The 13,729-nt window shown below is 41.1% G+C and overlaps 1 long non-coding RNA gene across 1 annotated transcript; it reads left to right on the top strand.

Moving 5' to 3' along the window:
- Positions 1 to 6,267: 6,267 nt before the first annotated feature.
- LOC114486545 (uncharacterized) lies at positions 6,268 to 13,729 on the top strand. The gene is made up of 3 exons (XR_003680408.1): positions 6,268 to 6,406; positions 12,648 to 12,740; positions 13,593 to 13,729. It is a non-coding gene; the product is annotated as an uncharacterized lncRNA (long non-coding RNA).

Genomic DNA, 13,729 nt, shown 5'->3' with positions numbered 1-13,729 from the left:
GTTCTTCTGTCTCCTCTTCGGGGCAGGTCGGGGAGCTCTGTGATAAATCTGGGGGAGAAAGCCCTCCTCAGGGCCCTGAGGGATCACACCTCCGCAAGGCGGGCAGCCTTTCCGGAAGTCATCCAGTGGCGTTCTCACAAATCTCCACTGCCGGCTGTTCAGTGACGCGGGGCACGGCGACCTGCGCCTGTGCTTTGTGAAGCACTTGGACGGCAGATCTTCTCTGTACCTGCAAGACAACATGCCGGTGTTATGGACCACAAGGGTGGGGGAAGGAGGTTGTGAGCAGGCTGGTCTCCACCTGTTTTAGGAGGAGAGGTGGGGGAAGGGAGGGTCACGTGGAGAAGTCTGAGTTAATCATAGTCCTGGCTCATGGCACGTTATCGCTGGTCTGTGCAAGACCTCTCTCCTGTTTTCTTTATTCTACGTTATTCCCATATCCTACCATCATTGCCCTCCCCTGCTCAAGCAAAACCACTCTAACAGATTTGGAATGTACCCGTTGTTTACAGACATCCTTCAAAGACCTGTGTATCCTTCATGTACATAAATGGTACTATTCTGTTACTTGCTTGACAAGCAGGATACCGTGAAGGCTCATCCGTGTCACTATGCGTAAATGTAATCCATTATTACATTTGGTGGTGCTGTCACCACCATCCAGCTATCCAGTCTCTTTGTGAAGAATACTCACCAGTTGTGACCCCTCCTGGGACTCTTTCTCATCCTTTAAACGGACACAGTGCAGTGGAAAGAACTTGGACACAGTGACAACTCGCCCCTAACTAGCTGCATGACCTTCGCCCTTCATATAACCTTTGTGGACCTCGATTTCTCCTCTAAACTCAGGGGGTCAAGGGTTGCAAACTGGTTGTTCATGGACTGTATCAGGCCCACAAACCTGTCATTTGATCCCATTTGTGTTTTAATAAGAATCATAATAGTTCACATGTATTGTGAACTTTCTGTATAACACGTGTTGTTCTAAGTGCTTTACATGAATTAACTTATTTTAATCTCATAACAATCCTATGACATAGGTACTAATATTTCCCATTTACAGATAAGGAAATTGAGGCACAAAGAAGTTGAAAAACAAACACTTGTCAAAGTTCCCACAGCTAATAAGGGGGAGAGCTGAAATTTTAATACAGGTAGTGTGCCTCTGGAGAAAGGTGTTTTTTAACCACTATGCCAAAGCTTCTGACGTATGAAAAAGTTCACACAAATAATCTGGAACAAAAACCAGAAGCTCTGGGGACACTGGGTCCACCTATCCATGGAGCCATTATTGGTATAAGGGCTGCCATCTTTAGCCAAGTCCTATGCTCTCTTATTCATAGTCTCTACCACTCCCTACTGCCTTATATGCAGCCTGCTTCACTCTGTTTCTTTATCCATCAGACCTCTGTTTGCACTGAGTAGTTAGGGCATGAAGCTAAGATGGAAGAGAGAGATGGACAAATAGGAAGGAAAATGGGACCTGGATAATCTAATATATCCAGCCATTGCCAGTCAGGACTTGGGACCTGAGCAGCTTAACGGCAGGTCTCTCATTATCCTAATACATCACACTGCCCTAGTCAGATATTTCTATATTATTGGTGTCTTTCCTTGAAGCCTCTTCCACCTCCAGGCCCTTCTCATCTATAATTACTCGTTACAGCAAATCTACTCCTTGTTGAACTCATCCTTATAGGCACAAAACATTTTTAAGAGGTTCCAGCTTGATCTCTATTCTTTTCTTATGAGTCCTAGAAACTTCTTGCTTGCTGTGCGTGCATGTGTGTTTTAAGGGCTTAACCCATCTCTACTGTGAAGATCTAAATGAAAGGATATAAAAACATGAGTTTACAAAAAGTTGCCCTTTGCAATTAATAAATCACTCAAATAGCTAAGTTGTGGGAATGTCGAAATTCCATCTAATCTTGAGATTTGATGACCCACTCAGTATGACCTGTTAGCAAGTCACCCTCCACGGTATTAAATATCTTTACCAAAGTGTATTTTCCACACATTTACAACAAATTCAAACACCTAAGCACTTCATAAAATCAAACCTGATAACAAATATTTTTACTTAAGGACAGTCATACAACTCAAAATGGGGAAAGTGTGGCAGCTAGCTCAAACCTCATAGATTGTTAGAGCTGGCAGAAACTTTGAAAGAAATCTAGTCCATCGTCCTCACTTTTCAATGAGGAAACTGAGTTCCAAAGAGGTGAATAAGGCAACCAATCCGGCTGGAGGGCTTCCCATGACCCCACTTTACCTCTCATAGCTGAAAAGCTTACCTCTCTGCATTCTGTTAAGTTCATGAAAAATTTTGCTTGACCCAGAAAATAAAACATTTTTTCTAAACATTTACTATTTTCACAGTCACTATATGATACTTGGATATTTCCACTTTTAAGAATTGCAAAAGAGTGTCAGGCATTTATCCTAAAGAAATGAAAACTTATGTTCACACAAAAACCTGTACGCAAATGTTCATAGCAGCTTTATATGTAATAGCTAAAAACTAGAACGACCTGAATGTCTTTCAGCACATGAATGGATAAGCCATGGTACATCCATGCCACGAAATACAACTCAGCAGTAAAAATGAACTAACTCTTGATGCACGCAATCTCTTGGATGGATCTCAAGGGCTTTCGCTGAATGAAAAAGAGCCAATCTCAAAAGTTTTATACCTTTAATAAAGGTATTATTCTATTTATCTAACATCCTCAAAAGAACAAAATTATAGAAATGGAGGCCAAATTAGTGGTTGCCAAGGGTTGTGAGTGGGAAAATGAATGATAATAAAGGGATAGCATGAAGTGGTTCCCTTGCGGTGAGGAAACAGTTTTGTATCTTGATGTATACATATGACAACATTTTACTGAAACACACACACACACACACACACACACACACACACACACACAAGTGAAAACTGGTGAAATTAAGTAAAGTCTACCGTCTAATTCATATACTGTGCCAGTGCTGATTTCCTGCTTTGGTAATGTACTATCATTATGCAAGATGGTACTACTGGAAGCATCTGGAGGAAGGGTATATGGGGCCTCTGCACTATATCTGCAACTTCTTGTGAGTCTATAATTATTTCAAAGCAAACAGTTTGAAAATGGGGGTGGGGAGAGATTCTCAAAGAGTTCATAATTGCTAACATGTATACAGTGCATGTATGTGGCAGTAACTGCTTCACAGATGCTATGTCAGTAAATCCTCACAACAATCCTATAAAGCTGATTCCTTTTATTGTCCCCATTTTACAGGTAGGAAAACTGAGTCCAGAAACAGCAACTAAGTTGCCTAAGGTCACCAGTCAAACAAGAGGAAAACTGGCCTTCAACTCCAGCCTTTCTGATTCTAGACTTTGTAATCTTAACCACCACATCGTGCTGCCTATAAGAGAGCTGAATTCCATTCTCATAAGCAGCTCGAGGAATCAGCAAAGGCAGAAAAGCCTCAGCTTCCTGTCCTGAGGCAGTGACACTGAGGTAGGAGACAGATGGGCCCCTGGGCTGGACAGCTGGCGTCTGTCACGTGGAGTAAAATTGAAGCTTTGTTCTCCCCCAGACACTCCAAGGACAAAGCTAGCGGCAGAAGCTGAGCTCTGCTGAAGTAAAGAGATAAGATGACCACTCCTGAGGTCAGGAAAACTTCCCTTTCTGCACATGTACAGGAAGGCTCCTTGGGGGTCAAAAAGAGAGGGGGCGCCACCCCATAGTAAGTGTGGACATGCACCCACAGGCTTCTGCAGTGGGATCCATCTTAGCAAAAAGTTGCATACACATGTTGGGGAGCATCCTAGGACCAGTCAGGTGTGAAGGAAGAAACAAGATAATTGGCCAGATGTAAACAAAGACCTGGAAGGACTGTCCTATAGAAAGGATTTAAATCACCTCTTCACTGCTTTTCTCATTCAGGAGGCCAGCACTCCTCTCTGGTAGTTTCTTTTTCTTTCTTTTTTAACATCTTTATTGGAGTATAATTGCTTTACAATGGTGTGTTAGTTTCTGCTTTACAACAAAGTGAATCAGCTATACATACACATATGTTCCCATATCTCTTCCCAATTGTGTCTCCCTCCTTCCCACCCTCCCTATCCCACCCCTCTAGGTGGTCACAGAGCACCGAGCTGAGCTCCCTGTGCTATGCGGCTGCTTCCCACTAGCTATCCACCCTACGTTTGGTAATGTATATATGTCCCTGCTACTCTCTCACCTTGTCACAGCTTACCCTTCCCCCTCCCCATGTCCTCAAGTCCATGCTCTAGTAGGTCTGTGTTTTATTCCCGTCCTACCCCTAGTCTCTTCATGCCTTTTTTTTTTTCTTAGATTCCATATATATGTGTTAGCATACGGTATTTGTTTTTCTCCTTCTGACTTACTTCACTCTGTATGACAGACTCCAGGTCCATCCACCTCACTACAAATAACTCAGTTTCATTTCTTTTTATGGCTGAGTAATATTCCATTGTATATATGTGCCACATCTTCTTTATCCATTCATCTGTTGATGGACACTTAGGTTGCTTCCATGTCCTGGCTATAGTAAATAGAGCTGCAATGAACATTTTGGTACATGACTCTTTTTGAATTATGGTTTTCTCAGGGCATATGCCCAGTAGTGGGATTGCTGGGTCATATGGTAATTATATTTTTAGTGTTTTGAGGAACCTCCATACTGTTCTCCATAGTGGCTGTATCAATTTACATTCCCACCAGCAGTGCAAGAGGGTCCCCTTTTCTCCACACCCTCTCCAGCATTTATTATTTCTAGAGTTTTTGATGATAGCCAATCTGACCGGCGTGAGATGATATCTCATTGTCGTTTTGATTTGCATTTCTCTAATGATTAATGATGTTGAGCATTCTTTCATGTGTTTGTTGGCGATCTGTATATCTTCTTTGGAGAAATGTCTATTTAGTTCTTCTGCCCATTTTTGGATTGGGTTGTTTGTTTTTTTGTTATTGAGCTGCAAGAGTTGCTTATAAATTTTGGATATTAATCCTTTGTCAGTTGCTTCATTTGCAAATATTTTCTCCCATTCTGAGGGTTGTTTTGAGTTTATTTTTGTGTATGGTGTTTGGGAGTGTTCTAATTTCATACTTTTACATGTACCTGTCCAGTTTTCCCAGCAGCACTTATTGAAGAGGCTGTCTTTTCTCCACTGTATATTCTTGCCTCCTTTATCAAAGATAAGGTGACCATATGTGCGTGGGTTTATCTCTGGGCTTTCTATCCTGTTCCATTGATCTATTGTTCTGTTTTTGTGCCAGTACCATACTGTCTTTATTACGGTAGTTTCTGACTTACTGCCTCCTCCTCACTAAGAGAGGATGCCCATACCCTTTCTTTCTGGGTGTCTATTTCTGCCTAGCTCCTGACTTAAATAAACTGTTTCAGTGTGTGCTGTCCCATACATTGTGCTGTGTCTCTAATAATAAACGCTGTACCTGTTTTTACAGTTTTTGCCTCCTTGAAACATTCTTGCTGTCAATGGGGTAAGAGCCAGGGGAACTTTGCTTCTAGCCTCTAGCCCCTGGTGGCTAGGATTCCTGGTTTTCATCCAGGCTACCCAGGTTCAATTCCTGGGCAGGAAACTAAGACCTCTCTTCAGGACAGCTGACTGCTGTCTCTCTGAGATCAACACATTCAAAACGGCAGCAGACCACCCCAGTACCCGAGGTACTCTCCAAACATGGGCTCAGCTTGGCCACAGTTACCAGCTGGGTGGCCGAGGCTCCAGGTGCTGTCTAACCCGGAGAAGGGCGGGTCGCAGGCTAAACCAGTCTCCGCAGAGGACTCTATGGCCATCAGTTTCCCATCTGGAATGGGTATATTCATCTACATCCTCTGGGGGGCTGTGAGGATAACAAAAAAACAACAAAAAAAAAAGGTGTCCTTGGCGTTGAGGAACGTCGCGTGCTGGTTATGGTCTATTTTTGCGGGGGACCATGAGAAGGAAAGGGAGTTGGGTCCTCCGCGGCCCCTGGCCATCCCCCGCCCCCAGCCGCAGCAAGCAGGGAGTGCAGGCTCCCCCCACGCTCCACTCGCAGGATGCGCCCTCGCGCGTGCGTGCGCTTACCAGGGCCTGCAGTCCGTGCCCACCGACATCCGGGCCCGCGCCGCCGGTGCGAACAGCCGCTTGCGGTCAGCCGTGGTTCCCCGGCTGCCCACCCGGCCTCCGGTGGTGTGTTTCCCCCCCCACCTCTCGGGTTGCTAGGAGACCCGCGGAGCTGTGCGCTGCCCAGACTCGCTCGGGGCGCCCCCCTGCTGCTAGCGGGGAACACGCGTCCCCGGGGCGTCCCTGCGTTCCCCAACCCTCGCCTCACCAGAGCCTTCTCCAACGCCCCGGGCCGTGGACCGTGGCAGGGGAAGCGCGAAGGATCAGGTTCTTGGTTTAATTATGTTTTAATCTGTTGGGAAGCGTGTTCGTGTTTATTTTGTTCACCACCGTATCAGAAAATGTGTTGAAGAAAAGGAAGAAAGCAGCTGGAGAGAGAGCAAGAGAAGGAGTGGAAAGGGGGCGAAAGGAATAGACTGATTTCTAATGGTGGGAAGGCCTTTTAGCACGGAATGCTTTTCTGGAGGTCTTGGAGCTCCGTGAATCTCACTGCCTCAGTAAATCGGGGGCTGCGCACTGGTATCTAGCTAGTCACCAGCTGGTTTCCAGAGGCCCTCCCAGCTCTTGTGTTGCTTGATTCTTTTGCCTGGACTCACTTCAGCAGTAAAATTGCCATCCAGTTGGCCGTGATAGGCAGTTGCCCACGTATATGGATTGCATGAGGATGTATTTGGGGTTTGCTACGTTCTCTTGCTGCTTCTGAATGTTCCGGATTTAAATAGTGAGCATTGCTTCTAGAGGAAATAGCAGCAAAACATTCTCTTCTCTCAAAATTATTGCAGCGGTTAAATTGTGTCGGTTATGGTGGGATACTTTTTGTAGTCATTTAAAGATGAGTCTTCTCTTTAAACTCTCTGGGAATAAATTAGCTTCACCTTTGGGCACCTGTTAAATATCTGGATGGTAATAAAGGTGCCCCGACTGGCACTAGCTCCAGCATCTTCAACTGCTCTGTGTGTTCAGCTGCCTTTTCTAGGCACAGTGGAAAACCCTGGCATCCCACCGCTTGAGATAAATCATGATTCTGCCACTTAATAATTATGCACTCCCCACCCCCACCCCCAGCCCCCACACAGTTGCTTAAATTTGTTTTAGCTTCATTGATTTCCTAGTCTGAAAATGAGGCAAATAGTAGTATCTGCCTATGGGGTTATTGGGGAATTCAATGAGATAATGAATGTGAAGCATTGAATGTTGTGCTGGCAGGTAAGAATCCCTCAATAACTACTGAGTATTATTATCTCACCTGTGAACTGGGGATGTTAATATTTGCCCGGCTCCTCCACAGAGTTGTTATAATAGTTGATAGAGAAAGTTATGAATGTAATCATGAAAAGGAGCCCTGTTAGTTGTTTTCATTATCTTCGATAATATCGTTAATATTTGTTTGATTCCAAATTCCAGCTTTTATTACTTTGAGGAAGTAGGATTTCTCCTTAGGACTGAGGATTAGGGTCATGTCCACCTTGCTCCTAGTACTGTGTATAGTACACAGTAGGTCCTCATTCAACAAATATTGTTTGTTATGGCCATGCTAGGCACTGGGGAGGCAATGAAGGATAAAACAGACTTGGTCTTTGTCATCTTGTTACTTAGTTTGTAGTGTTGTATGAATTAATGAAAAACCACCTATTTTCATGACTCCTGTATCCTCACAAGCTGATATTTGCTCCATGTAGTAAGTCTGATTTCATATCTGGTAGGAAATAACTAAGATTCTTTTTATTTCACCACATTCCAGGCCTTAATTATAGTCATTACTCAGAGAATCTCTCATTCATTCTCTTCTCTCTCCCCTTCTTTCTCTTTTGCAACACAAAGGTAAAATGTGTTATGTATAGTAATCCAACAAGTAGATGTTAGTTAAGAGTGAGGATGATGGGGTTTGGTTTGATTTTGTTTTTAGCCCTATTGGCAGATAGTGTGATCATTTTATTTCCAAAGAAGGTTACTCAAATACCCGTAACAGGGTTGCCAAACACTGTTACTGGATCTTTCCCACTCAAGGACTAATTGCTATCTCTGTAACATTTTACTACATACTCAGCAATACTTAGTGCATGGTACTTTCCAGAAAAGAAGCATTTGAACAACAAAAACCACAGAACTTTAAGCTGAGATATTATAAAATGGTCTTGGATTAGTAGAAACCCTTGGCATCTGGATAAGGTGTTAGGTTGCTTCCGTATGTGGGAAATTGTAAATTATGCTTCTATGAACATTGGGGTACATGTGTCTTTTCAAATTAGTGTTTTTGTTTTCTTTGGCTATACCCAGGAGTGGAAATTCTGGATCATATGGTAGTTCTATTTTTAATTTTTCAAGGAACCTCCATACTGTTTTCCACAGTGGCTGCACCAATTTACATTCCCACCAACAGTGTACGAGGGTTCCCTTTTTTCCACATCCTCGCCAATATTTGTTATTTGTAGACTTTTTGATGATAGCCATTCTGACAAGTGTGAGGTGATTTCTTATTGTGGTTTTGATTTGCATTTCTCCAACGATTAGCGATGTTGAAAAACTTTTCATGTGCCTGTTGGCCATCTGTATGTCTTCTTTGGAAAAATGTCTATTGAAAGCCAATATTTTAAAAGATAATAGCTAAGAATTTTCCAGACTTGATTACAGATACAAATTCTCAATTTCAGGAAGGACAGTGGACTCTGAATAAGATAAATAAGAATAAAACCTCACTTAGCATTTCACTATGAATACAAAAGACAAATATTTGACTTTAAAAATAGCCAGATAGAAGATAGATTGCTTACAAAGGAACAAAAAATAGACTGAAAGCTAACTTCTAAAGCAATTATAGAAGTCAAAGACATTACATAATCAAGGTTTGAGTAAAAACAACTGTCAATTTAGAACTGCATACTTAGCAGAACTATCTTCCAATAATATGGCTCAAAAACATTTCAGACAAACAAAACATGGCAGAATTCATCATCAAAAGAGCATAACTAAAGAAGATTATAAAGGTTGCACTTCAGATAAAAGGGAAATGATCCCCAAATGAATATCAATGTGAGATGGAATGTTGAACAAAGAAAACTATAAATATGTTGGTATTCTTTTAAAAAGTGGGTTGTATAAAATCATAATACATTCTAATCAGTGGATATTAACAAAAATAACTTATCTAAAATACTGAATTATTTTATTTAATCAATAAGAAGATAAATACATTGATTGAAGAAATATAAAGAAAGATGTACCAGGTAGATATTAATCAAACGAAACCTGATGTAGCTATATTAATATCAGACAGAATAGACTTTAAGGCAAAAAAGATCATTAGAGATATATAAAGAGTATTAAATGTATCATTATGCAAAATGATAAAAGGTTCAATTCACGCACACGCATACACAGTAGGTAGAGATACACAATTCTAAACTTAATAACATAGGTTAAAATACAAAAAGGAAAATTGATAGACCTACAAAAGAAATTGATTAATACACTCTCCTGATGGGAAGATTTTAGTACAACTCTCAGTAATAAATCAAACAGACCAAAAAAATCAGTGAGGACAAAGAATTTAAATCTTTATCTAATGGACATATGCTGAACTTTGCATCCAACAATCATAGAAAACATTCTTCTCAAGAACATATACAACATTATATTTGCAAGTTCATAAAACAAGTTTTACACATCTCTGACTTGGTATCATTTAACCCACAACCCTGATCATATTGCAATTAAGTTAAAAATCAATAATAAAATCATATTTAAAAGCATTTATTTGAAAATAAAACAAGACAAATACTTCATGGGTGAAGGAATATATCAAGACAGAAATTTAAAAATGAATGTAAAAATATCAAAAACTGGGAGATGAAGCTAAAATGATACTTAGAATGAAATCACCTTAAACTATTAAACTAAAAAAGGAGAAAGGTTAAGACCTAAATAAATGGAAATATCAATATATCTCATGTTCACAGTTTGGAAGACTTATTACTAAGACAACAGTACTACCCAAAGTGATATACTGATTCAATGCCTCCCTGTCTAAGTCCCAATGATGTTTTCTGAAGAAAGGGAAAACTCTTCCTAAAATTTATATGGAATTTTGGGTTAAGAGACCTAAAATAATCAAAAGAATTTTGAAAAAGAACAAAGTTTCCTTATTTCAAAACTTACTAAAAGCTACAATAATCAAAAGCATCTGTATAGACCAGTGGAATAGAATTTAGAGCCTAGAAGTGAATGCTCAACTGATCTTTGACAAAGGTGCCAAGACCAATGAGGAAATAATAGTCTCCTCAGTAAATAATGGATAGCCACATGCAAAGGAGTGAAATCGGACCCTTACCTTAGAGAATATACCAAAATCAACTCAAAAATGAATTAAAGACAATTTTAAGAGCTAAAACTATAACAATCAGAAGGAAATACAGGATCAAATTTGCATAACCTTGGATTTGGCAATGGTTTCTTATATATGACATCAAAAGCAGAAGTAACGAAAGAAAAAATAGATGAACTGGACTTCATAAAAGTTACAGACCGTTGTGTTGTGCATCAGAGGAAACTGTCAAGAGAGTAAACCATCCACAGAATGGGAGAAAATATTTACAAATCATATATCTGATAAGAGTATAATATCCAGAATATATTTTTTAAATCTCCTACCACTCAATAACAAAAAGACAAACAACCCAATTAAAAAATAGGCAAAGGACTTGAACAGTTATTTCGCCAAAGATATACAAATGGCCAGTAAGCACATTAAAAGATGCTCAAAATCATTAGTCATTAGTGAAATATAAATCAAAGCCATGATGAGATAGTACTTCACACCAACTAGAATGGCTATAAAAACAAAGAAAGGGACTTCCCTGGGGGTCCAGTGGTTAGAACTCTGCTCTTCCACTGCAGCTGGTGCAGTTTCAACCCCTGCTCAGGAACTAAGATCCCACATGCCACGTGGTGTGGCCTAAAAAAAAAAAAGAAGAAAGGAAGAAAAAAAATTAAAAGGTTGGCAATGATGTGGAGAAGTTGGTACACTTGTGCATTGTTGGTGGGAACATAAAACGGTGAAACTGCTTTGAAAAGCAGTTTGGCCATTCCTTAAAAAGCTGAACATAGACTTGCTGTATGACCCAGCAACTCCACTCCTAGGTATATACCCAAAAGAATTAAAAACAAGGACTCAGTTATTTGTACAGTATGTTCATAGCACCATTATTCACAATAACCAAAAGGTAGAACCATCCCAAGTGTCCATCAAAAAATACATGGATAAACAAAATGTGATATATACATACAATGGGATACTATTCAGCCATAAAAGGAATGAAATTCTGATACGTGCTACAACATGCATGAACCTTGAAAATATCATGTTAAGTGAAATAAGCCAAAAGCAAAAGGACAAATATTGTATAACTCCACTTATATGAAATATCTAGAAGAAGCAAATTCATTGAGACAGAAAGAGGTTACCAGGAACTCAAGGGGGAGAGGAATAGGAAGTTATTTCTTAATGAGTACAGAGTTTCTGTTTGGGGTGATGAAAAATTTTGGAAATAATCATGATGGTTGCACAACATTGTGAATGTAATTAATGCCACTGAATTGTACACTCAAAAATGGTTAAAATGGTAAATTTTATGTTATATGTATTTTGCCACAATTTTTAAAAATTGTAAAAAATGCAAAAAAAAAAAGAAAGGTTGAAATTAATGAGCTAAGAATCCAACTTAACAATTTGGAAAAATAGCCAAATAAATCACAAATAATCACAAATAATCACATGTTGAGCAAAAGAAACCAGACTCAAAAGAGTATGTACTCTATGCTTCCATTTACAGAAGTTTTAAAACAGGCAAAATTAAGTAATAGTGATAGATGTTGGTATTATGGTTATTTGGGGTAATTGATGGAAAGGAGGCAGGAGGGGGCCAGCTGGGAGGCTAAAAATGTTCTATATATTGATCTGGGTGGTGGATACATGGGTGTACACATGTAAAAATTCAATGAGCGGTACACTTCAGCCTTGTGCACTTTACTGTGTAATGCTGTAAATGAATAGAAAAGGAAAAAACATACGGAGCATGTTCTATCAGGAATATAATCCTGGAGAATTCTCTCTGCCATCATCACACATGGAAAGAGGCTCCTGGGAATCATAGGACACCCAAAAGTCTACAGACTTTCCCCTATGCTTCTTTTGTGATACTCCTCCAGGGGAAGGATATTTAAAATATTTAACAACCAGTAAGCCATATGCAAGAACCAATTGGGAAAGTGGCGAGCCAGATTGCAGCCGCAGAGTTCTAGAGTCCCCTTGCCAGGCCAGACATATCCCTTTAGTTGCTGATCTTGGAGGGAGGGGTGCTTCCAAGGAAGTGGCTGAGGCAGTCAGGGCACAGTGGTCACTTGGCATTGCTCAGAGCAGAGCCTGTTTATCAACCAACACAGTGTTTTGACAACCATTATGGTCTTAAACTATGCTTGTTGGCTGAGTATCAACTCTCTCCCTCACCCACAGGCTCTCCCTACAGATTTCCCTCCACAGTGCCACAAGTGGCTTGTTGAAGACTGCCACCAATGCAGCCTGCAAGCCAAATCATAACAATAAGGGGTAAGGCATGACACCAGTAATCAAGTATATTTATCACTTGGTCAGTAGCATTGAGCATAATGACAAGTAGGGCCTCACAAATAAAACTGATGAGGTGGGGCTTCCCTGGTGGCGCAGTGGTTAAGAATCCGCCTGCCAATGCAGGGGACACAGGTTCAAGCCCTGGTCCGGGAAGATGCACGTGCCACAGAGCAACTAAGCCCGTGCGCCGCCACTACTGAGCCAGCACGCCTAGAGCTCATGCTCCGCAACAAGAGAAGCCACCACAATGAGATGCCCACGCACCGCAACGAAGCGTAGCCCCTGCTCGCCACAACTAGAGAAAGCCTGCGTGCAGCAACGAAGACCCCACACAGCCAAAAAAAACCCAAGAAAAAGCAAAAACTGATGAGGTTGCTGCCCTCAAGAGGCTATGGCCCAATCCATGGATGGGTTCCCGAGCTCCAGGAAGCTGCTAGATTTAAGGAGCTACCTGAGGCATCTGCAATCGGCTAGACACTTTCAAAGGAAGATGGAAGAGATGTCTACTGCTACTTTCTGGAGTATAGTAGACCATAAAGAGTAGATGGTATGTGGGGACACGCTGCTGAGAGGAGTATAGCTGGTGCTAGTTATTATGGAGAGCAGTCTAGCAGGACTTAGTCAAATCAAGTATAGGGTGTGCTTACAACTGTCTGCCCTCTCTTTGTTCCTCACCTGTCCCTGCTCTGCTCTGGCACCTGCAGGATGCATTTGGTAATGCAACAGAAAGCACTGATAAGACACTGGGGATGGGAGAAGGGAAAAGTCAGGGTATTTCTCTCTTTCCCTCTGTCTCCAAGGGGGTATCTATATTTTTTCTTTCTCTTTCAGCTTCCACCGGGCAGCTTCCATCAGACTCAGGCTCCTATTACGAGTAATTCCTGCAGTTTGGATGTGGTAATCGTGTTCCTGCCATTGCTAATCTCTCAGTTACCTCATATCCGCAGTTTGGCTCTCAGCACTTCCAT

The sequence above is a fragment of the Physeter macrocephalus genome, chromosome 7, assembly GCF_002837175.3.
Source record: "Physeter macrocephalus isolate SW-GA chromosome 7, ASM283717v5, whole genome shotgun sequence".
Classification (NCBI taxonomy): Eukaryota; Metazoa; Chordata; class Mammalia; order Artiodactyla; family Physeteridae; genus Physeter; species Physeter macrocephalus.
The sequence above is the reverse complement of the archived record's forward strand: the minus strand, read 5'-3'. Positions and strand labels throughout refer to the sequence as shown.